Source organism: Lissotriton helveticus, chromosome 3_1, assembly GCF_964261635.1.
Source record: "Lissotriton helveticus chromosome 3_1, aLisHel1.1, whole genome shotgun sequence".
Classification (NCBI taxonomy): domain Eukaryota; kingdom Metazoa; phylum Chordata; class Amphibia; order Caudata; family Salamandridae; genus Lissotriton; species Lissotriton helveticus.
The window spans coordinates 1,306,849,109-1,306,871,100 of record NC_136061.1 but is presented as its reverse complement, the minus strand read 5'-3'; positions in this window follow the sequence as shown (position 1 = coordinate 1,306,871,100).

Genomic DNA, 21,992 nt, shown 5'->3' with positions numbered 1-21,992 from the left:
CTTTCTCATAAGCTTGAAGAAGCTTTCTTCAAGTTCTAACAGGTCAGTATCAGTAGTGGGAACAAACAAGGTTCCTTTTTGCAGCAAAATCTTCTCATCAGGTGATAGATCATGGTTTGATATGTTGATCACTAATTGTCCTTCCCCACCGTTTTCTTTTTCTCCTTGTCTTTCTTTGGTATGGTGGTGCTCCTTGTATTGAGATGCTCTTTTTCTTTTTCCTTTTCCTTTTCCCCTCCTGGGTCTCCTTTTTGTGACTGGCCTTCCTCTAAAAAAGCACTAGTTGTTGCTGTGGTTATTTGTGATTCCTCAGTTTACGGTGTTGCTCGTGCTGTTCCCATTGTTTGAGTCCTCCCACTATAAGCTCTATTGGATGTGTCGCTGCCAGATGACGAAGTATCAGTGTGCTGAGTGTAGGAGCGATTACTCCTCATTTGGGCATAGACCTCCGCCCAAGTGTAAACTTCACCCAGCTTATAATCGAGGGTGTCCCTTCTGAATTTCCTAATTTTTCTATCAATAATTTCACAAGAATGTCTGGCGATTTGGTCATTAATTTCTTCCAAGGATTTTGACCAGTCTTCCTCGGACATCATGCTAGTCAGCTCAGTTGACACCTCAGCTATTTCCTTGGTTAAATTATCCAAAATACTTGATAATTCTTCTATAATTAGTAAAATCTAATCCAAGGAACATTTATTTAAAATTGCATACCATTTTTCTTAGAATCTTTTAGAGTTTTTACAAAGCGATGGTTTTAAGGCTATGCGTAAACCCCGGGGAATGCGCTGCGAACAGTGATATCTTATCAGCGTGCTGGCGTGTAACTTCTGATTGATCTCTCTTTTCGACAAATAGATTAATTGCCTGATACTTTGTTCCTTGGTCCTGTGGGTAGGTGACTGTGTGATCTCTTCCTGGATTAAAGCGTATATTTTGGATGCCTCATCATCTTTAAAAGCAAAAGTATCCGCTCTCGCTTCTGTACTCTTAGCAATATCATCATATGACATTATTTCTGTGTCTATGTTCAATCAGGTGGCGTGCTATCCGTTCCGTGTGGCGAATCGAGCTTGAATATGTGTACAAATTTAGAAACAGATGCACAGCCTATGGGTAGTAGATAGTTTTGTTAGGTAACTTCAATAGGTAATACTTATTTTGAGGTGCTCCAAGGGTGGTGTCTTCCGTCTCAGACGTCATATATAAGTAAATCAGAACGTGCTCCTAATGGCTCATTAGTTGCATTCCCTTCAGGCACACAATTTGAGGTTCCTCCCAATGAGGGCTCCACAAGTTTGATTACATTTTATGATAGGTAATAGTTTAATTTACTATCCAACACCTTCCCTACTATCCACGGGGACTGGAGTTGGAATAGTAAATTAAACTACTTACTATCCAGCGCCCCACAACGCAAGTCGATGTAACGACTTGCATTGTTAAACCTGGTCGTAAAGGTACGCGTTGTAACGGTACGTGTTGTACCGTCATACATCCATATGTATGAGGCGCACAGAGGGGGAGCTCATTGAATAATGTTGTAGTTTGAGCTGCAGAGTGGCGTGATTTGCATTCTTCTGAAGATATTGCAGCGAGGTGTGGTGACGTGCCGGAGGGTACGAGGTGCTGACTGAACAGGGCTGATCATGATGCCAACAATGTGAAAATGAAGGACTGCTGATATAAAGTGCCTGGGACAACACCTGCAAACGTAAAAGACTCTACGATATAAAAAGGCTTCATCCAGACTACTCTAGAATACCGGCACATAGCAGTAAAGAAACATACAGAATTGCCCAGGAGGAGGATACACAGGAATTGCCTGTATTGTGAACAGAAGCAACAAAAACAAAAGTAAACACACTAAAAGCAACAGCAATATAATAAAGACATTTTTAGCCAGCCAACTGTATAAAAATAGAGTGTAACCCTCAATTGTCCCGGGCTAAGGGACGACAACAAGTTTTACTGCAGCAGCAGGTATATTATAAGGGACCATAATAGCTGTGGTGTATGCTGAAGCAGGTGCTGTACATAGCAAGACACACAGCCGAGGAGCTTACAACTGCAGGCCTGACCATGTAACGATAAAGCAAACATGGGTAAGATGGATAAGCAACAGTCCAGGCTCCCATTTGAATCCAAATGGATTAAAAAATCACAAACGCAGGTCACGTCGGATACCGAGCCAGAGCAGGAGACAGGGACCAGTAGTAAATTAGAAGGCAAGATGCTTGCCATGCAGCGCAGTTTACCATCGATCGATGGGTATGTTATGTTATGGGTGGTTTTATAACGAGCTCAATTACTCAGGAGTATCCTGGCGTGGAGGGGGAGTTATGAAGAGGCAACACTACAGAAAAGGGAAGAAAATTACAACACCATTTTGAAAAGATGGGTCTTGAGTGCTTTTTTGAAGAGATTAAAGTTCTGATTAGCGCGAAGAGCCAGAGGTAGAGAATTCCAGGCAGCTGCTGCTTTCATGGCAATAGACTGTCCACCAAGATGGGAACGTTTGAAGCGTGGAATCGCCAGCTGAAATTGAGTGGCAGAACGGAGGGGGCGGGTAGGAAGGTATAACAAAAAACGTTTCCTCAGGTAAAGTGGGCCCTGCTCATAATCAGCTCTGTGTGCAAAGGTAAGTGACTTAAATATAATCGGTTGGGAGACTGGAAGCCAATGCAGGCTGCGCAGATGGCAACGGACGCTGGTCTTTCTTGAGATGTTAAAAAGGAGTCTGGCAGCCGCATTGTGTATTTTCTGAAGGCGATTAGTCAGAAATGCTGGGATGCCGCTGAACAGGGCATTAGCATAATCAAGGCGAGAGAGAATGGGAGCTCTCGTCACTGTTTCTTTCGCCACTCTGGGAAGAAGAGGCAAAAAATTTGCGGAGGGCTTTGAGAGTACCAAAGCAACCGCATGTGAGTTTCTTTTTTTTTGTTTTTAATAAAGTTTTTTTGTCAGCACTTGGAGCACACAATACAGTTTACATACTACAACAATTATATATACAGAAAGCAGAGAAGAAAAAAAAAAGAAAAAAATATATATATATATCTTTGACACTTATATACACACTCCGGGTTACATAACATTCCTATAATCCAAGCCACGTAGTTACAGGTTGCCATATACGACAGCCTTGCCTTTTTTTTCGCCGACCCTTAGTTCTATAAAATGCCATCTCAAGATGATATATTACAAGCAGCTTTTTTTGCCAATTGACAAAAGATGGAGGATTAGCATCAAGCCATTGCGAGGTTATAGACAGCCGATACAAAGCCATACATATGAATATCATCCCCTCCACATCAACCGGTCGCCCGTTACTTTGCCATCCAAAAATTACCAAAGATGAACTTATTTGTACTGGAATTCCCAAACTACACCGCATAAAGGTCTGTATTTCCCTTATAAAATCTTTACGTTTAGGACAATTGAAAAACATATGGAGCGAGTCAGCGGCATATTGGCCACAACGACTACAGCTAGTTCCTCTACCTGTATTCCATTTAGCCAGTTTCCCTGGGGTGTAATAAAGGTCAAAAATTGCCATGTAGTGCTGGCTTTTCAGCGGGCCATTAATCAAAACATTACGTGAAATTTCGATACTTCTCGTCATATTAACCCCTTCAAAACCCAGTTTAATGGCCCATTTTGCCTCCTGAGACTCTAAATCATCTTTAACCTCGCTCAAAAATAACTGATACAGAAGACCCATTTTTCCTCGTACTTTAAGTAATTCCATTATCTCAATTTTCCGTAAAATAATTGCATTCTGCACTTTTTTCCCCTCACAATAACTGCGCAACTGGAGATATTTAAAAGAATCCCCTCGCTGTAGCTTAAATTTACTTTGTAGACTTTCAAAAGACATAAATTGTAATCCTACATATAAATCCCCTAAAGTACATATTCCTAAGTTATACCATCTTGTCATAACTGAATCAACAAATATTGTGGGTAATATAGGGCAGCCTTGTAGTGGAGTGTATATGTTAAAATTCTGGCCGATACCCAACCTTTTTTTCGTTTTCCTCCAAATTGTATAGGCTGCTATTACCGGCTTAAACCTCGTTTTTTTAAAATAACTAGGCCCAATTATACGATTCAAGCACTGCTTAGATTCTTGGCCCAAGAGCATCTCATATATTGAAGGTGCCGCATGATCAGGGGTTGTATCTTCTGGTAACAATAACACTCCCATATTTTGTAAAATTGCAACCCAATGATATAGCTGAAAATCTGGTAGTCCCCAACCACCTCTTTCGCGTGGTAGAATACACTGTTTCATAGCACGCCGTGCCCGGTGGTAGCTCCATATAAATCGTGAGCACATTCTCTCAATGCGAGAAAAAGTATACTGCTGGTATTAAGAAAGGGATGGCCCGAAAAACATATAAAAATTTCGGAAATATCAACATTTTGATAACATTGCAGCGACCATACAAAGATAAGTGAAGATTAATAATTCTTTGCAGTATTTTGTTTGACGAAGATATAATAGGATCGAGATTTTTAGCAATAATATCCTCAACATCGGCTGTAATTTTTATGCCTAAATACATTGCCTCAGAATCTAAAATAATATTCTCAGGTCGTCCAACCTGTGAATGAATCACCTGTGTTTTTGCCACATTCAGTTTATACCCTGAGTGTCGTCCGAAGGCTTCAGCCGCTTGGATAATTCGGGGGAGTGCTTCAGTTATATTAGCGGTTACAACCGCAATGTCATCCGCATATGCATAGACTTTATGGCATTGTGTCCTGATCTGTACCGGATTAATACTATTATCTGCCTCTATTCTAGAGATAAAGGGATCGATATACAGTGCAAACAGGAGCGGGGAACAGGGACACCCTTGTCTTGTCCCCCTAGCTATAACCACCTGTTTCGATAATCTACCCCTATCCGAAGTGTAGCTGTTGGATGTAGGTACATCATTTGTATAGCTTTTATAAATTCAGAAGGAAAGCCCTTCCAAGCTAGAACTGCCCACAAAAACCGCCAGGTGACCCTGTCGAATGCCTTTTCGGCATCCAGCAGGGCCACTCCAACCGGTGATCTACTATTCTGAGCCCAGTCCAATATCGCTATTATTCTACGAATATGATCAGTAGTATCTCTGAGCTGTATGAAGCCATGTTGGCGTAATGGCACTAACTCTGGCATCAGGTCATTCATCCTATTAGCTAAAATTTTTGAATAAATCTTGTTGTCTGCGTTTAATAAAGAAATGGGCCGATATGAACCCATTTCTAATGCATTTTTCCCTTTCTTTTAAAAATAACTATTGTAGCCTGCGACCATGAATCTGGTGCTTGTTCGTTAAAGGCTTGTTGACATGTTTCTAATAATTCTTTCTGAATTGCTGTACGAAACGTCCTATAGAATTCCAGAGGGATAGAGTCCGGACCCATAGCTTTTCCCTGTGCTAAACCCATTAACACCGCTTCCACTTCCTCCCAAATCGGTGGGGCAGATAGAATTACCCTATGATGTTCAGCCAATACGTTAGTCACTAAAGGAGACAAATAGTCTAGCTCATCCTCACCACTTATTCCGTCTCCAGACTCGCAATATAATGCTTGATAAAAATCGTGAAATGCATGAAGTATCCCACTTTTTTCCTCTTGTAGCATTCCATTCATGTCTGTGATTTTAACAATATCACTGTATACTGCCTTTTCCCTCAGCCTTTTTGCCAGAAATCTCCCTGTATTTTCACTGTACTCGTATGCCTCTTCTTTGTATTGTTTATATTTCTCCGCTATCTGCTCCGCCACATTGGAATATGCCAGTGACCTGATAACCGTTAACTCTTGTTGGGCTTTTTTTATTGATTCTAAGTCTCCACCTTGATATATTACTTGCGCTAATTTATGTTCTTTCCTCATAACCTCAGCAAAATCTTGATGATGCTTACTCAACCATTGTTTGCGTTTATAATTAGAACACTTAAGTGTTTCCCCCCGAATAACGGACTTGAATGTATCCCATACAACCCCTTGCGAGGCCGTGCCCTTATTTATGTCAAAAAATTCCTGAATTTGGTTAACCATTAGTTGGCAATAATCTTCGTCCCCTAATACCTTCCTATCAAAGGTCCAGGTTCTCTGCTGTATCTTTTGTGTCAGTTCCAGCTCAAGCTCTAAAATCACAGGGTTGTGGTCCGAAACCAATTTTGGATGAATAACTATATTGACCTTATTCAACAAGTCGGCAGAAACCAAAAAATAGTCTAATCTAACAAACTTTGTATGGGGAGCAGACAAAAATGTATATCCAGGGTTCTCAGGGTATAAAACATTCCAAACATCATACAAGCCTTGATCCACCATTAAACCACGTAAAGCACTATACATTGAGTTTCTTAATATGTTCCTCGAATTTTAAATCTTCCCCGAACCATACCCCCAGATTTTTAGCCGGATTGCCCACAGAGCTGGGAGATGGAATGTCCGAAGGCCACAAGGATTCTCTGAAATGTGGGGGGAGCTGCCCGTAGAGTAGAATTTCAGATTTGTCTTCATTACATTTTAGCTGGACAGATGCCAGCCAATTGAAGTCTGAGGAAAGACAGGTCCGGGCGGGAGAGGTGTCCATATCCGTGGCAGACCAAGTGAACAGCAACTGCGTGTCATCAGCGCAGGCTATTATTTTAGCGCCCAGTTGTTCAGCCAAAAAAGTCAAAGGGGTCAGATATATATTAAACAATAATGGACTTAAAGTCGACCCCAGGGGCTCCCGGGTGGAAAGAAGCTTGGCCGATGACGAAAAGGGTGGTAGCCATACCTGCTGCGTCCGGTTAAGAAGAAATGAAGTCAGCCACTCTAAGGCTGAACCGGTAATGCCAATAGTTGACAGACGGGTAAGGAGAAGCTAATGGGGGACCGCGTCGAACGCGGCAGAGAGGTCCAATAATATTAGAGCCGCTCTGCGCCCGCGTCCAGACACTCCCCAATAGCCTTGGATATTTCCACAAAAGCAGATTCCGTGCTGTGTGCAGCGCAGAATCAGGACTGAGCAGGATGGAGGGCATGAGAGGTTTCCACAAAAGTGTTCAGTTGCCGGAAAGCAATCTTCTCACATACCTTGGCCAATACTGGCAACAGAGAGATTGCCTGGGAGGAAAAAAAACAAGAGTGAAGTGGGAACTATTAACACTCCCGAATGACCTGGGTGGGTTCACAGCCAGAGTTACAACTATATTACTTATGTGCTCAGGCACATTACGCCTATTACTGGCAATAGGCTCCTGCTTTCACCCCGCATGTAGCAGTAGAGGCTGGTGAGGGCATCCAGTACTGCTCAAAGCTATGATTGTGAATATTAGCACTATATTTGAGAAAGGGGAAATAGATACAGTGCAATATACAGTACACAAGTGGAGAGAACTTGTGAGACAAGCAAAGAAAGTCCCATTATACGCTCCAGCTATGTCACGGTTTCATCATACCGAAATCTCAGTAACAAGGGAGGCTGGTGCACTTGGGGCATATTCTCAAGGAGCTACCACTGAGTTAACAGCACTTTATCGTAGCTAAATTTGCGATAAAATCTCCACCACATTCACAAGCAGGAGCTAACAGACGATATCCCCAGTTTACCCGTGATAGCAGCCGCAAAATAAATCGCCACAGACGACCCCGGCAACTATTGTTAATGAGATGCAGAGTAGGCGTTCCCATGCCAAAAGTCACAACAACACCACTTTGCAACATACTCAACGACCTGCCAGATCGGCAATAAGAACACAAAACATGCGGTAAGGCGTGTGAGCAGCAAGAAAGTAACACCTGCTCTGACCTGTTGTAAAGTCGGACTACAACCTGCACCAAAAGGGAGCCCAGCCCTGAGCCACACCTGAAGAACAGATGCCATGGAGCCACTGATCATGTGGGCCAGACACCCAAGAGGGCCACAACACCCACCGCTACCACCCCAAGGACCCCCTCCCCCCGGCCCCACCCCAGGCACACCCCACGACCACCGGACCAAGACACTGCACATCAACGGCCTGAAAACATGGGAAAAAGCACCCGCCTGATGTCGGACAATTGCAGCAATCAACACACATGTGAGTACAGAAATCCTGAGTCATCTATGTACCATTGAAAGACCAAACAAAATGTCACATACTAATTCATCTCCAAACAACTATTATGAAGAGTCATTGGGGGGCATCCCTGGACAATCTGTGAGTCACAGCATGCAAGGCAATATCCAAGATAGGAAAGTGTTCAGGCACTCATCAAAGGACAGGGAGAGAGAAAAAGAGAGAGAGAGAGAAAATGAAAGAGAGAGACTGAACAAGATGCGCAATGCCAATCTTGCCCTTGGCTCATGAAAATATGCCAACAGCTATGTGTGTCTCAAAATTCGTGCACCCCAAATCACAGGCCTGGCATCAAAGCCCGCTCTGGGCCCCATACATCTCAGAAATGCAAGCAGTAGTCAGACTAAAAATAGGAATGAAAGCTCCTTTGTCTCTACAGACAAGGTGGAAGGCCAACCGACCCTCCAACCTTGGTCATGAATGCGTCTGGCACACCCTGCGTGAGATACCAAACCAGCCTCCGACGACTCCCACACCACGAACAGCGCTAATGAAAAAATAATGTGCCCACACCCCAACCACACTTGTCCCTGCACGCCCTACACCTACAAGGGATCCCCTTGACACATTGGTCAAAAACTACCCATACGTCCAGACATTGCACACACATACGACTCATTGCCCTGAGCTGCGGCATATCATCCACCGAACTGCCGCCGGTCCGCGGAGTGCCGTGCTATTAGACCAACAAATGCAATGGCAGGCATTGCCGGACACATGCACAACCCCTGTCATGTGGAACTGTACCGTGCACGAATGCTGCATCTGTTGGGATCTGTGCCAATGGCAGTGTTTCTGTCTTGCCTACGTCACCTGCGTCCAGCCCTGGTTCCACTGTCTATCATGCACAATCGAGTGCCCCGTGGAGGTCTGCCTATCCAACGCAATGGTAGCTGAATTGGATTATGACCTGACAGTGCGCCCCCTGTTGGCCCATGAACAGGAGTGTCACTGGGATACCCGTGCATGGGATGCCTTGATCTTTGGCGTATGTGCTGGCAGTTGTGCAAGGGAGATTGCACAACTCCTCGTGTGTAGTGACCACATTAAGGGGCTACCCTATTGGGCTGTGTTGCGGATTGAGGAAACGGCGTAGACTGAGCACATCTGCCCGGACCAGTTAATGTATTGGGTTATCCTGGTGTTCCTTGAACCCGACAACGACGTGCTATTGGAACACATTGTCCATGAAGCTGCGCTGGCATTCATGGACGAGTAACTACGTTCCTGCAGCCACATCGAATTGTCACCCACAGCACAGGTCCCAACACCTTATTGCATCCTGAGGCATGCTCACATCCCACCACAACAGTTAACATGTCTGCTTTCGTCTGGACTCAGAATGCATGTGCGTGGAACTATGCGTGTGTACACACACCTGTGCAAGGTGAGGCATTTGCATGATCAGAGCAGCACAGCATCGTTTGGCAATGTTCCCAAATCGGACATACTGCTGGGAGGGGAGTACACACACGGCAATGTAGCACGACATGTGACCTTGTCGTACCCTTCCACCTGATCACTGTCAGCAGAGCAGACAGTCGGTGCAATCCGGTGGAACAGCACTATGCAGACCCCATGGGCTGTGAGTCGTGTCCCCTCACACGAGGCAGACGTCAAACAAAACATGACTCGTCCAACAAGGCAAGGTGGTTTGAGACTGTTGCCATCCGTAATGATTTGTGTAAATTTGTGCACCGCCATGTCTTGCACCTCGACATGTTCCCATGCTGCGTGTAAGTGTCTCATGCATGTCCCTGCATGTTGTGGCCCTTGCCTTGTCCGTACTGACACCACATGCCAATAAAGTCTCCGCAACTTCACTACTGTCCGACTGTGATGAGTGTTGATTAGATGTACAAATCGTGTGCCACAATGAGCATCGTCCCTAAACAGGGAGTGACTGAGTGACGCATGTACTATGTGGTGGGTCCCTTTTAACTGCTCCACCACTGTACACACAGCCCTATTCAATACATGGATGTATGCCTACGTTGGGGGGTTTCGAGATTGTCGTTAAAGTGCAAGGAGGCCACAGCTAGTACTCACCTTCACAGACATCCAACTGGCCATGTGGCTCAAGGTTCAACATGCTCATTGAAGTCATTTACAAGGGTGTACCTTCTTGTGTAATCATTGTCCATACATACATCCGTACTTTCACACTTGAGTGAACATAGTCATGACACATCTGTGTGATTTCGAATGTTTTATTCACATTCTGGTGAATTCCGGAGCTGGAGCTGTACATGGCCATGCCAAGCCCCCATTACATGGGAGCCCAGTGGTGGGCCAACCAGAGTCCTCTGGGGATTGGAAAGTGATTTGGGAGAGGGAGAGTGCATTCCACAGCAGGATTGCTGTGTTACTGTCAACCTGTGAAGATATGCCAGTCCATGTTGAGGTCCAGGTGTGTGTTGCAGAGTGATCTAGGGGTCAGTGGAAGGTGTTGTCCCAAGGCATGATGCATAGGGCAGAACCAGGCAGGGACAGGTCATATGGCGGTGATAAATGCTATTACCTCCTTCCTCACATAGTAATTACCATCCACATCTTAGTCCTCTGATACTTCCTCAGTGTCTGGTGTGTGTGGCGGGGTAATGGCTGCATCACTGGGTGCCACTGACACATCAGGGTGCGATGGTGGTAGGGCTGCATCACTTTGTGCCACTGACACATCAGGGGTCGGAGAGGTGTGTGTCGCAGTTCCCGCTGCAGTTCATGTCGAGGTCCAGGTGTATGTTGCAGAGTGATCTAGGGGTCAGTGGAAGGTGTTGTCCCAGGGCATGATGCATAGGGCAGAACCAGGCAAGGACAGGTCATATGGCGGTGATAGATGCCATTACCTCCTTCCTCGCATAGTAATTACCATCCACATCTTAGTCCTCTGATACTTCCTCAGTGTCCGGTGTGTCCGGTGTGTGTGGCGGGGTAATGGCTGCATCACTGGGTGCCACTGACACATCAGGGTGCATAGTGGTAGGGCTGCATCACTTTGTGCCACTGATACATCAGGGGTCGGAGAGGTGTCTGTCGCAGTTCCCGCTGCAGTCATCTGGGACCGGCTCAGTGGCAACAATGGCAGGATGATGAACTGCAAGGCATGGAAGATCCCAGCTACATCTCGCTGGTGTTCAGCCATGGCAGCCATACTTCCAGCTTGCATCTGCTTCATGGTATCAATTGTCCTGCGCATCTGTGCCAACTCTGTGCTGTCATCGCTGGAGCCTGCCTGACTAGGCAGTTCTTGTATCCGAGAGATGGCCCCAGCGATGTCAGCCAAGGATTGTCGTGGAGCATGGTGCGGAGAGTGTGGGTCCATTAGGGACTGTAAGTGGTCCCTGATGGGACTCAGATATCCACGTATGGCATCGAGTTCGGCTGCCACGGGCTTGAAACCCACCCGCAACTTACCAGCCAACCCCACCTGGCAACCCAACACATGGTGTTGAGATTCCAAGTGTTGTTCGTGGGGGTCCTGGGAGACAGCCGTGGTGGTGTGTGCTTCCTTCTGTGTGGTTTGTGCAGGTGGTGGGGTCACCTCAAGGCAACTGGGCTGCCCTGCTCCTGGAGGTGGGGTGCGTAGGCTGTCCATTATCCATTGGAGGGTGTCTGAACAGATGTGCAGGTTGTCCTCTTCATGATCACTGATGGGATTTGTGGTCTGCTCAGCAGTAAGTGTTGTTTGTCCCCCTACTATGTTAAGGGGAGATGCATGCTAACAGAGTTTCCCATGTATGTTGCCACTTTGCAATAACCTTGGGTGGCGTTCGTGTAGTAGGGCTACCCGTTGCTACGCAAAGTGCACTTCGCACTACGCGAGCTACTCATAGCTACGCGAACTGCGTAGTGCACTGTGCAAAATGCTGTTCGCATTGATTGCACAGTGCCGGATGCTTGTCCACGCTGTGCAATCAGTGCAAATCGCATCTTGCACAGTGCAAGCGGTTGTTTTCGGCCGCTCGAGTAGATTTCTACTCTAGCGGCAGCTTTCTCAACGAGGACTGATAGCTTCTCATCGCGAGTGTTCACGAGCATACGCGACCACTTGCAATGAGAAACCTGACCTTCCCCCGTTGAGAATCTCGCCGGGAGGTTTATTTTCCACGCTCGCGATCGGCAACTTGATGTTGCTGATCCCAAACGAGGAAAAAGTCTTGCCGGGATGTCATTCTGCTAGCGGTCACAAACTTGATGTTGAGGACCGCGAGCAAGCAAAAAATTACTGCTACGCTACGCGTGTTTGCACTGTACTACGTGCAATTCGCGTAGTGCGAAGTAGTGCAAACTTCGCAAACGACGCGAGCGTACCGTAGTACTTCACCCAGGGTTATTTTACAAATGTTTACATGCAACCTGCATGACAATGCACATTGTGACTGTTTTGGTGGAGCTTGCTATTTGATGGCAGACAGTGATTTTTCCGAGTACATGATGGATGTATGTTAGTACCCATACAGTGTCATCACACAGTGTCTGGCAATGCCAGATGTGAGTGGCCAGGTACTATGCACAAGCGGAACCTGTTGTGTCCTCTGTCCTGTGGTGTAGATGTTGAATTTTATCCCACTTTGCCTTAATTGGTGATGTTCTGTGGTTGCTATGTGTGTGTGCTGCATTGTGGGGGAGTCGACCCTGCAGCTCTGATTTCGTGGACCCATGTCCCTTTGAGGTGGTGTGCCTTTGAATTGTGTGCTTTTCGGGGGCTGGGATGTTTGGGACTTGGGTCATTTGTGCTCTTCGACAGATTTTGTGGCCTTGTGCATTGTTTGTCTGCTGCGTGTATTGGAGGGCATGGGTTGTAGGTGCACGTGGATGTGTCAGAGTGTGACCTGCTTCTTTACGGATGTAATCCACACTGGGCCACCTCCATGTCAATTTGTGCACCATGTCATGTATTTAGGCTGCTACCATGCTATCGGTCATGCAGTGTCACTTGCTTAGTCAGCGTGGCTCACACAGCCGTTTCCTTTCAGGATTCATCACATGTGCATGGATTGGTAGTGTTGTTGGTTATTCGAAGGGGGCCCATATATGCACATGGTGGACGGGGGCCTACTTTTTGTTTGTATGTGTGCTGCAGTGTGCCAAGGGTATCAAAGACAAGTTCTACTGTCATTGTGCGTGTGCGGTATGCCACACATGATTGTGCATGTGTGCCATTGTGCCCATCTCCCCCGTCCCCCCATTCTCTGGTCGTCACTCACCCTATTGCTGTTGGGTCAGGCCATATTGTGCTGTGTCCAGGCCCCCGACTCCTGCCACCACACTGGTGACCGTGGCCACCATTTCCTCCAGCTCATCCAGCTTCTCCTTTGGCGCAGGACTACCACCTCCAGTCGCCGTTGCTGCCTTCCTGTTGGCGGCGAGTTCCTGTTTGGTCTGCCTTTGCACATCATGCCAGCACCTCTTAACCTCCTCCATTGACCTCCTTGCCACTCCGACTGCATTGATCTTGGGGACGAAGGTCTGCCATAATTCCGTTTGTGTTGCCAGTGCTGCAGTGGAGGTGACGAACAGTGGTTGGTAGTGTCCTATCACTTTTTTGTTTGTTGCATTGAATTTTGCGCAGTCATTTGGCGCGTTATCATGCTACTATTGCATGGTGCCGCTGGTTTGGAAATTGGATGTTAAAACTGTGTTATTTTCTCACGATAGACTGCGATATGCACAGTTGCTTTAAGCTAAATTTGCGATGGTTGTCACACGTTCATGAGAATTTGCCCCTCCGTGTTTTACATAAGGCAGGGGTACATATGATGGGAGACGTGTACAAAGAGGGGAAATTCACAGATGTCTCAACTCTCATAGCAGAAGGGAAAGGATCTACAATGATAGTGTTCATGTATAGCAGATTGCGCACAGCTCTGCGCAAATTATACCCACAATTTCCAGAGGAACCGTAGACCTTATGCCCTGCATTCCCAAAAATAAAAGGCCTTAACTCGCCGTGTTGTGGCTTCGCACATGGCATTAACACACATCAGAACAGATTAGGACTTTCTGATAAAATGAGAAGGATCAAGGGCAAATACACATGCACGACAGATTTTGCAATCTACCTACTGCAGTTCCCGTGTGGCCTGCACAACGTGGGAAGCACGATCCTTGAAGTCCACAAGCGTATCCTCCAACATTTAAGGGCAATAAAGCATGGCGAAAGATCATTTCCAGTAGCCCGGCACTTTGAGACAGTCCGCAACAAAGATACCAGAGGTCTGATATATTATGCAATCGACTCGGTAATGTTAAACACGAGAGGAGGCAATAGGGAGAAATGATTAAAGAGACTAGAATCCTGTTATATTATATAGTTGAATTCAAAACAACCAGGAGGCCTGAACATGGAAGAGGACTTGCAGACAAATTTATAGAGAGAGAGAGCGTCACCTAGGAACAGAAGATCATGAAATATTGTTTTTAATCACCAATAGTAGAATGTCCAGACTCAATGTATTTGTCATTAGAAAAATAGTTACAACATTTTAGAATCAGTATTTTTAAATGTAAGGCTTAGCCCACTTGGGCTTGATACCAAATGTGTTAATGCAATGAACTGTGGTCGTATATTTGCAAAATTATATATTCCAACAACATGATGCATGCTCACTTGAGCTATATTTAGGAAATTTGAATGTTTGAGTATAATTTGTGCTCACTTAAGTTATGATAACGAACGCAACCTGTAAAAATTGAAAAGCAGGTCAGCTGAAACATAGGAGATAGGCTCACTTGAGCTTCATTCCAGAAATGTCAATGTGAGGGTGGAAGCGGAATCAATAAAGCTCACGTGAGCTTGGAAAATGACAGCACAAGTAAGTAAGTAATATTTTTATTTGTACATGATTAATTAAAATCTGTACAAAAATATAAAATACCAGTAGCAACATTAAAAACCAAACTGTAATTAGGATTAAAAAGAATACTGCATTACTGTGAGCAGATCAAAGATGTCCTCAGGTGCTAGTGAAGAACTTCAAACGATGTCAAGTCTTTTTTTTAATGAGTCAAAGAACTTCACGACCTGGCAGTTAAATTTTGTGTTGCTAGAAGTAAAGCATAGTATAACTGCCTGCCTACAGGTCCGTACAGCATGTGACTTAAAAGATGGAAGCAGGAGATTGCGCCTCAGGTCCCTCAGTCTAGGGCATATACATATCACGTGGACAATATCCTCCGTGCCAGACTTGCACAGGCGACATTGTTGCAAAGCAGGTGGTCTCACCCAGGGGGGGGAGGTGTGGCAATATCGGGATTACACCGAGTCCCGCTGTTTTAAGAATTTTCTTTGACTTGTATTTTCATCCCGATGTTAAGGTATGCTTGTGACTGTGTTTTACCATAGCCACCCAGCACGAGTAACCTGTAATAATAGTAAAACAGGCGTGATAATTTTGCATAATGACCATTGCGAAATGATAGTAAGTTAAAATGTATGAAAGTAAGTCTTTTAATATATTTTTATGCTGAAATCTGAACCGAAATGTAACATGCAATGACTATACTACAAGTCTGTTGTTCATAGCACTAACATTTGTAGTTTTAGAAAAAATTCACGTAATGACTTTAAAATTGCCGCGATTTTCAACTTTGTTTACCAGTGACCAAGACTGCATGGTAGTCGAAATGCGTTTGGTAGCAGCTGAGAATAAAATTTGAAAACTGCACTCGGCATCGTCATTTTTTGAAGTATTATTGAGACTCATGTACAAAATGGGTCGCACTCCGACTCCACCCACCAGCAGGTGTGCCCCAGGAGCATCATGGTCGATGCAGTCTTTAGATAGCGAGTGCGCTATATCGAAGAAAAATTGTGTCGTAGCAAGGTTGCAGCACCAACTCTGGACACCGGTGTTTCGGAATAGTTGTTCCTCATCAGCAGAGTGTAGGTATTCGGGGTTAGCTGTGCAGGCTGCCAAATGTTCTCAGGTATGTACCTCTCACGGCGCGGGTGCGGGATCCGAGCTCGTCAGCCCAAGCTCGAGGGAGCTTATCAATGTACAAAATGGGTCGCACTCCGACTCCACCCACCAGCAGGTGTGCCCCAGGAGCATCATGGTCGATGCAGTCTTTAGATAGCGAGTGCGCTATATCGAAGAAAAATTGTGTCGTAGCAAGGTTGCAGCACCAACTCTGGACACCGGTGTTTCGGAATAGTTGTTCCTCATCAGCAGAGTGTAGGTATTCGGGGTTAGCTGTGCAGGCTGCCAAATGTTCTCAGGTATGTACCTCTCACGGCGCGGGTGCGGGATCCGAGCTCGTCAGCCCAAGCTCGAGGGAGCTTATCAATGTACAAAATGGGTCACACTCCGACTCCACCCACCAGCAGGTGTGCCCCAGGAGCATCATGGTCGATGCAGTCTTTAGATAGCGAGTGCGCTATATCGAAGAAAAATTGTGTCGTAGCAAGGTTGCAGCACCAACTCTGGACACCGGTGTTTCGGAATAGTTGTTCCTCATCAGCAGAGTGTAGGTATTCGGGGTTAGCTGTGCAGGCTGCCAAATGTTCTCAGGTATGTACCTCTCACAGCGCGGGTGCGGGATCCGAGCTCGTCAGCCCAAGCTCGAGGGAGCTTATCAATGTACAAAATGGGTCGCACTCCGACTCCACCCACCAGCAGGTGTGCCCCAGGAGCATCATGGTCGATGCAGTCTTTAGATAGCGAGTGCGCTATATCGAAGAAAAATTGTGTCGTAGCAAGGTTGCAGCACCAACTCTGGACACCGGTGTTTCGGAATAGTTGTTCCTCATCAGCAGAGTGTAGGTATTCGGGGTTAGCTGTGCAGGCTGCCAAATGTTCTCAGGTATGTACCTCTCACGGCGCGGGTGCGGGATCCGAGCTCGTCAGCCCAAGCTCGAGGGAGCTTATCAATGTACAAAATGGGTCGCACTCCGACTCCACCCACCAGCAGGTGTGCCCCAGGAGCATCATGGTCGATGCAGTCTTTAGATAGCGAGTGCGCTATATCGAAGAAAAATTGTGTCGTAGCAAGGTTGCAGCACCAACTCTGGACACCGGTGTTTCGGAAAAGTTGTTCCTCATCAGCAGAGTGTAGGTATTCGGGGTTAGCTGTGCAGGCTGCCAAATGTTCTCAGGTATGTACCTCTCACGGCGCGGGTGCGGGATCCGAGCTCGTCAGCCCAAGCTCGAGGGAGCTTATCAATGTACAAAATGGGTCGCACTCCGACTCCACCCACCAGCAGGTGTGCCCCAGGAGCATCATGGTCGATGCAGTCTTTAGATAGCGAGTGCGCTATATCGAAGAAAAATTGTGTCGTAGCAAGGTTGCAGCACCAACTCTGGACACCGGTGTTTCGGAATAGTTGTTCCTCATCAGCAGAGTGTAGGTATTCGGGGTTAGCTGTGCAGGCTGCCAAATGTTCTCAGGTATGTACCTCTCACGGCGCGGGTGCGGGATCCGAGCTCGTCAGCCCAAGCTCGAGGGAGCTTATCAATGTACAAAATGGGTCGCACTCCGACTCCACCCACCAGCAGGTGTGCCCCAGGAGCATCATGGTCGATGCAGTCTTTAGATAGCGAGTGCGCTATATCGAAGAAAAATTGTGTCGTAGCAAGGTTGCAGCACCAACTCTGGACACCGGTGTTTCGGAATAGTTGTTCCTCATCAGCAGAGTGTAGGTATTCGGGGTTAGCTGTGCAGGCTGCCAAATGTTCTCAGGTATGTACCTCTCACGGCGCGGGTGCGGGATCCGAGCTCGTCAGCCCAAGCTCGAGGGAGCTTATCAATGTACAAAATGGGTCGCACTCCGACTCCACCCACCAGCAGGTGTGCCCCAGGAGCATCATGGTCGATGCAGTCTTTAGATAGCGAGTGCGCTATATCGAAGAAAAATTGTGTCGTAGCAAGGTTGCAGCACCAACTCTGGACACCGGTGTTTCGGAATAGTTGTTCCTCATCAGCAGAGTGTAGGTATTCGGGGTTAGCTGTGCAGGCTGCCAAATGTTCTCAGGTATGTACCTCTCACGGCGCGGGTGCGGGATCCGAGCTCGTCAGCCCAAGCTCGAGGGAGCTTATCAATGTACAAAATGGGTCGCACTCCGACTCCACCCACCAGCAGGTGTGCCCCAGGAGCATCATGGTCGATGCAGTCTTTAGATAGCGAGTGCGCTATATCGAAGAAAAATTGTGTCGTAGCAAGGTTGCAGCACCAACTCTGGACACCGGTGTTTCGGAATAGTTGTTCCTCATCAGCAGAGTGTAGGTATTCGGGGTTAGCTGTGCAGGCTGCCAAATGTTCTCAGGTATGTACCTCTCACGGCGCGGGTGCGGGATCCGAGCTCGTCAGCCCAAGCTCGAGGGAGCTTATCAATGTACAAAATGGGTCGCACTCCGACTCCACCCACCAGCAGGTGTGCCCCAGGAGCATCATGGTCGATGCAGTCTTTAGATAGCGAGTGCGCTATATCGAAGAAAAATTGTGTCGTAGCAAGGTTGCAGCACCAACTCTGGACACCGGTGTTTTGGAATAGTTGTTCCTCATCAGCAGAGTGTAGGTATTCGGGGTTAGCTGTGCAGGCTGCCAAATGTTCTCAGGTATGTACCTCTCACGGCGCGGGTGCGGGATCCGAGCTCGTCAGCCCAAGCTCGAGGGAGCTTATCAATGTACAAAATGGGTCGCACTCCGACTCCACCCACCAGCAGGTGTGCCCCAGGAGCATCATGGTCGATGCAGTCTTTAGATAGCGAGTGCGCTATATCGAAGAAAAATTGTGTCGTAGCAAGGTTGCAGCACCAACTCTGGACACCGGTGTTTCGGAATAGTTGTTCCTCATCAGCAGAGTGTAGGTATTCGGGGTTAGCTGTGCAGGCTGCCAAATGTTCTCAGGTATGTACCTCTCACGGCGCGGGTGCGGGATCCGAGCTCGTCAGCCCAAGCTCGAGGGAGCTTATCAATGTACAAAATGGGTCGCACTCCGACTCCACCCACCAGCAGGTGTGCCCCAGGAGCATCATGGTCGATGCAGTCTTTAGATAGCGAGTGCGCTATATCGAAGAAAAATTGTGTCGTAGCAAGGTTGCAGCACCAACTCTGGACACCGGTGTTTCGGAATAGTTGTTCCTCATCAGCAGAGTGTAGGTATTCGGGGTTAGCTGTGCAGGCTGCCAAATGTTCTCAGGTATGTACCTCTCACGGCGCGGGTGCGGGATCCGAGCTCGTCAGCCCAAGCTCGAGGGAGCTTATCAATGTACAAAATGGGTCGCACTCCGACTCCACCCACCAGCAGGTGTGCCCCAGGAGCATCATGGTCGATGCAGTCTTTAGATAGCGAGTGCGCTATATCGAAGAAAAATTGTGTCGTAGCAAGGTTGCAGCACCAACTCTGGACACCGGTGTTTCGGAATAGTTGTTCCTCATCAGCAGAGTGTAGGTATTCGGGGTTAGCTGTGCAGGCTGCCAAATGTTCTCAGGTATGTACCTCTCACGGCGCGGGTGCGGGATCCGAGCTCGTCAGCCCAAGCTCGAGGGAGCTTATCAATGTACAAAATGGGTCGCACTCCGACTCCACCCACCAGCAGGTGTGCCCCAGGAGCATCATGGTCGATGCAGTCTTTAATAGCGAGTGCGCTATATCGAAGAAAAATTGTGTCGTAGCAAGGTTGCAGCACCAACTCTGGACACCGGTGTTTCGGAATAGTTGTTCCTCATCAGCAGAGTGTAGGTATTCGGGGTTAGCTGTGCAGGCTGCCAAATGTTCTCAGGTATGTACCTCTCACGGCGCGGGTGCGGGATCCGAGCTCGTCAGCCCAAGCTCGAGGGAGCTTATCAATGTACAAAATGGGTCGCACTCCGACTCCACCCACCAGCAGGTGTGCCCCAGGAGCATCATGGTCGATGCAGTCTTTAGATAGCGAGTGCGCTATATCGAAGAAAAATTGTGTCGTAGCAAGGTTGCAGCACCAACTCTGGACACCGGTGTTTCGGAATAGTTGTTCCTCATCAACAGAGTGTAGGTATTCGGGGTTAGCTGTGCAGGCTGCCAAATGTTCTCAGGTATGTACCTCTCACGGCGCGGGTGCGGGATCCGAGCTCGTCAGCCCAAGCTCGAGGGAGCTTATCAATGTACAAAATGGGTCGCACTCCGACTCCACCCACCAGCAGGTGTGCCCCAGGAGCATCATGGTCGATGCAGTCTTTAGATAGCGAGTGCGCTATATCGAAGAAAAATTGTGTCGTAGCAAGGTTGCAGCACCAACTCTGGACACCGGTGTTTCGGAATAGTTGTTCCTCATCAGCAGAGTGTAGGTATTCGGGGTTAGCTGTGCAGGCTGCCAAATGTTCTCAGGTATGTACCTCTCACGGCGCGGGTGCGGGATCCGAGCTCGTCAGCCCAAGCTCGAGGGAGCTTATCAATGTACAAAATGGGTCGCACTCCGACTCCACCCACCAGCAGGTGTGCCCCAGGAGCATCATGGTCGATGCAGTCTTTAGATAGCGAGTGCGCTATATCGAAGAAAAATTGTGTCGTAGCAAGGTTGCAGCACCAACTCTGGACACCGGTGTTTCGGAATAGTTGTTCCTCATCAGCAGAGTGTAGGTATTCGGGGTTAGCTGTGCAGGCTGCCAAATGTTCTCAGGTATGTACCTCTCACGGCGCGGGTGCGGGATCCGAGCTCGTCAGCCCAAGCTCGAGGGAGCTTATCAATGTACAAAATGGGTCGCACTCCGACTCCACCCACCAGCAGGTGTGCCCCAGGAGCATCATGGTCGATGCAGTCTTTAGATAGCGAGTGCGCTATATCGAAGAAAAATTGTGTCGTAGCAAGGTTGCAGCACCAACTCTGGACACCGGTGTTTCGGAATAGTTGTTCCTCATCAGCAGAGTGTAGGTATTCGGGGTTAGCTGTGCAGGCTGCCAAATGTTCTCAGGTATGTACCTCTCACGGCGCGGGTGCGGGATCCGAGCTCGTCAGCCCAAGCTCGAGGGAGCTTATCAATGTACAAAATGGGTCGCACTCCGACTCCACCCACCAGCAGGTGTGCCCCAGGAGCATCATGGTCGATGCAGTCTTTAGATAGCGAGTGCGCTATATCGAAGAAAAATTGTGTCGTAGCAAGGTTGCAGCACCAACTCTGGACACCGGTGTTTCGGAATAGTTGTTCCTCATCAGCAGAGTGTAGGTATTCGGGGTTAGCTGTGCAGGCTGCCAAATGTTCTCAGGTATGTACCTCTCACGGCGCGGGTGCGGGATCCGAGCTCGTCAGCCCAAGCTCGAGGGAGCTTATCAATGTACAAAATGGGTCGCACTCCGACTCCACCCACCAGCAGGTGTGCCCCAGGAGCATCATGGTCGATGCAGTCTTTAGATAGCGAGTGCGCTATATCGAAGAAAAATTGTGTCGTAGCAAGGTTGCAGCACCAACTCTGGACACCGGTGTTTCGGAATAGTTGTTCCTCATCAGCAGAGTGTAGGTATTCGGGGTTAGCTGTGCAGGCTGCCAAATGTTCTCAGGTATGTACCTCTCACGGCGCGGGTGCGGGATCCGAGCTCGTCAGCCCAAGCTCGAGGGAGCTTATCAATGTACAAAATGGGTCGCACTCCGACTCCACCCACCAGCAGGTGTGCCCCAGGAGCATCATGGTCGATGCAGTCTTTAGATAGCGAGTGCGCTATATCGAAGAAAAATTGTGTCGTAGCAAGGTTGCAGCACCAACTCTGGACACCGGTGTTTCGGAATAGTTGTTCCTCATCAGCAGAGTGTAGGTATTCGGGGTTAGCTGTGCAGGCTGCCAAATGTTCTCAGGTATGTACCTCTCACGGCGCGGGTGCGGGATCCGAGCTCGTCAGCCCAAGCTCGAGGGAGCTTATCAATGTACAAAATGGGTCGCACTCCGACTCCACCCA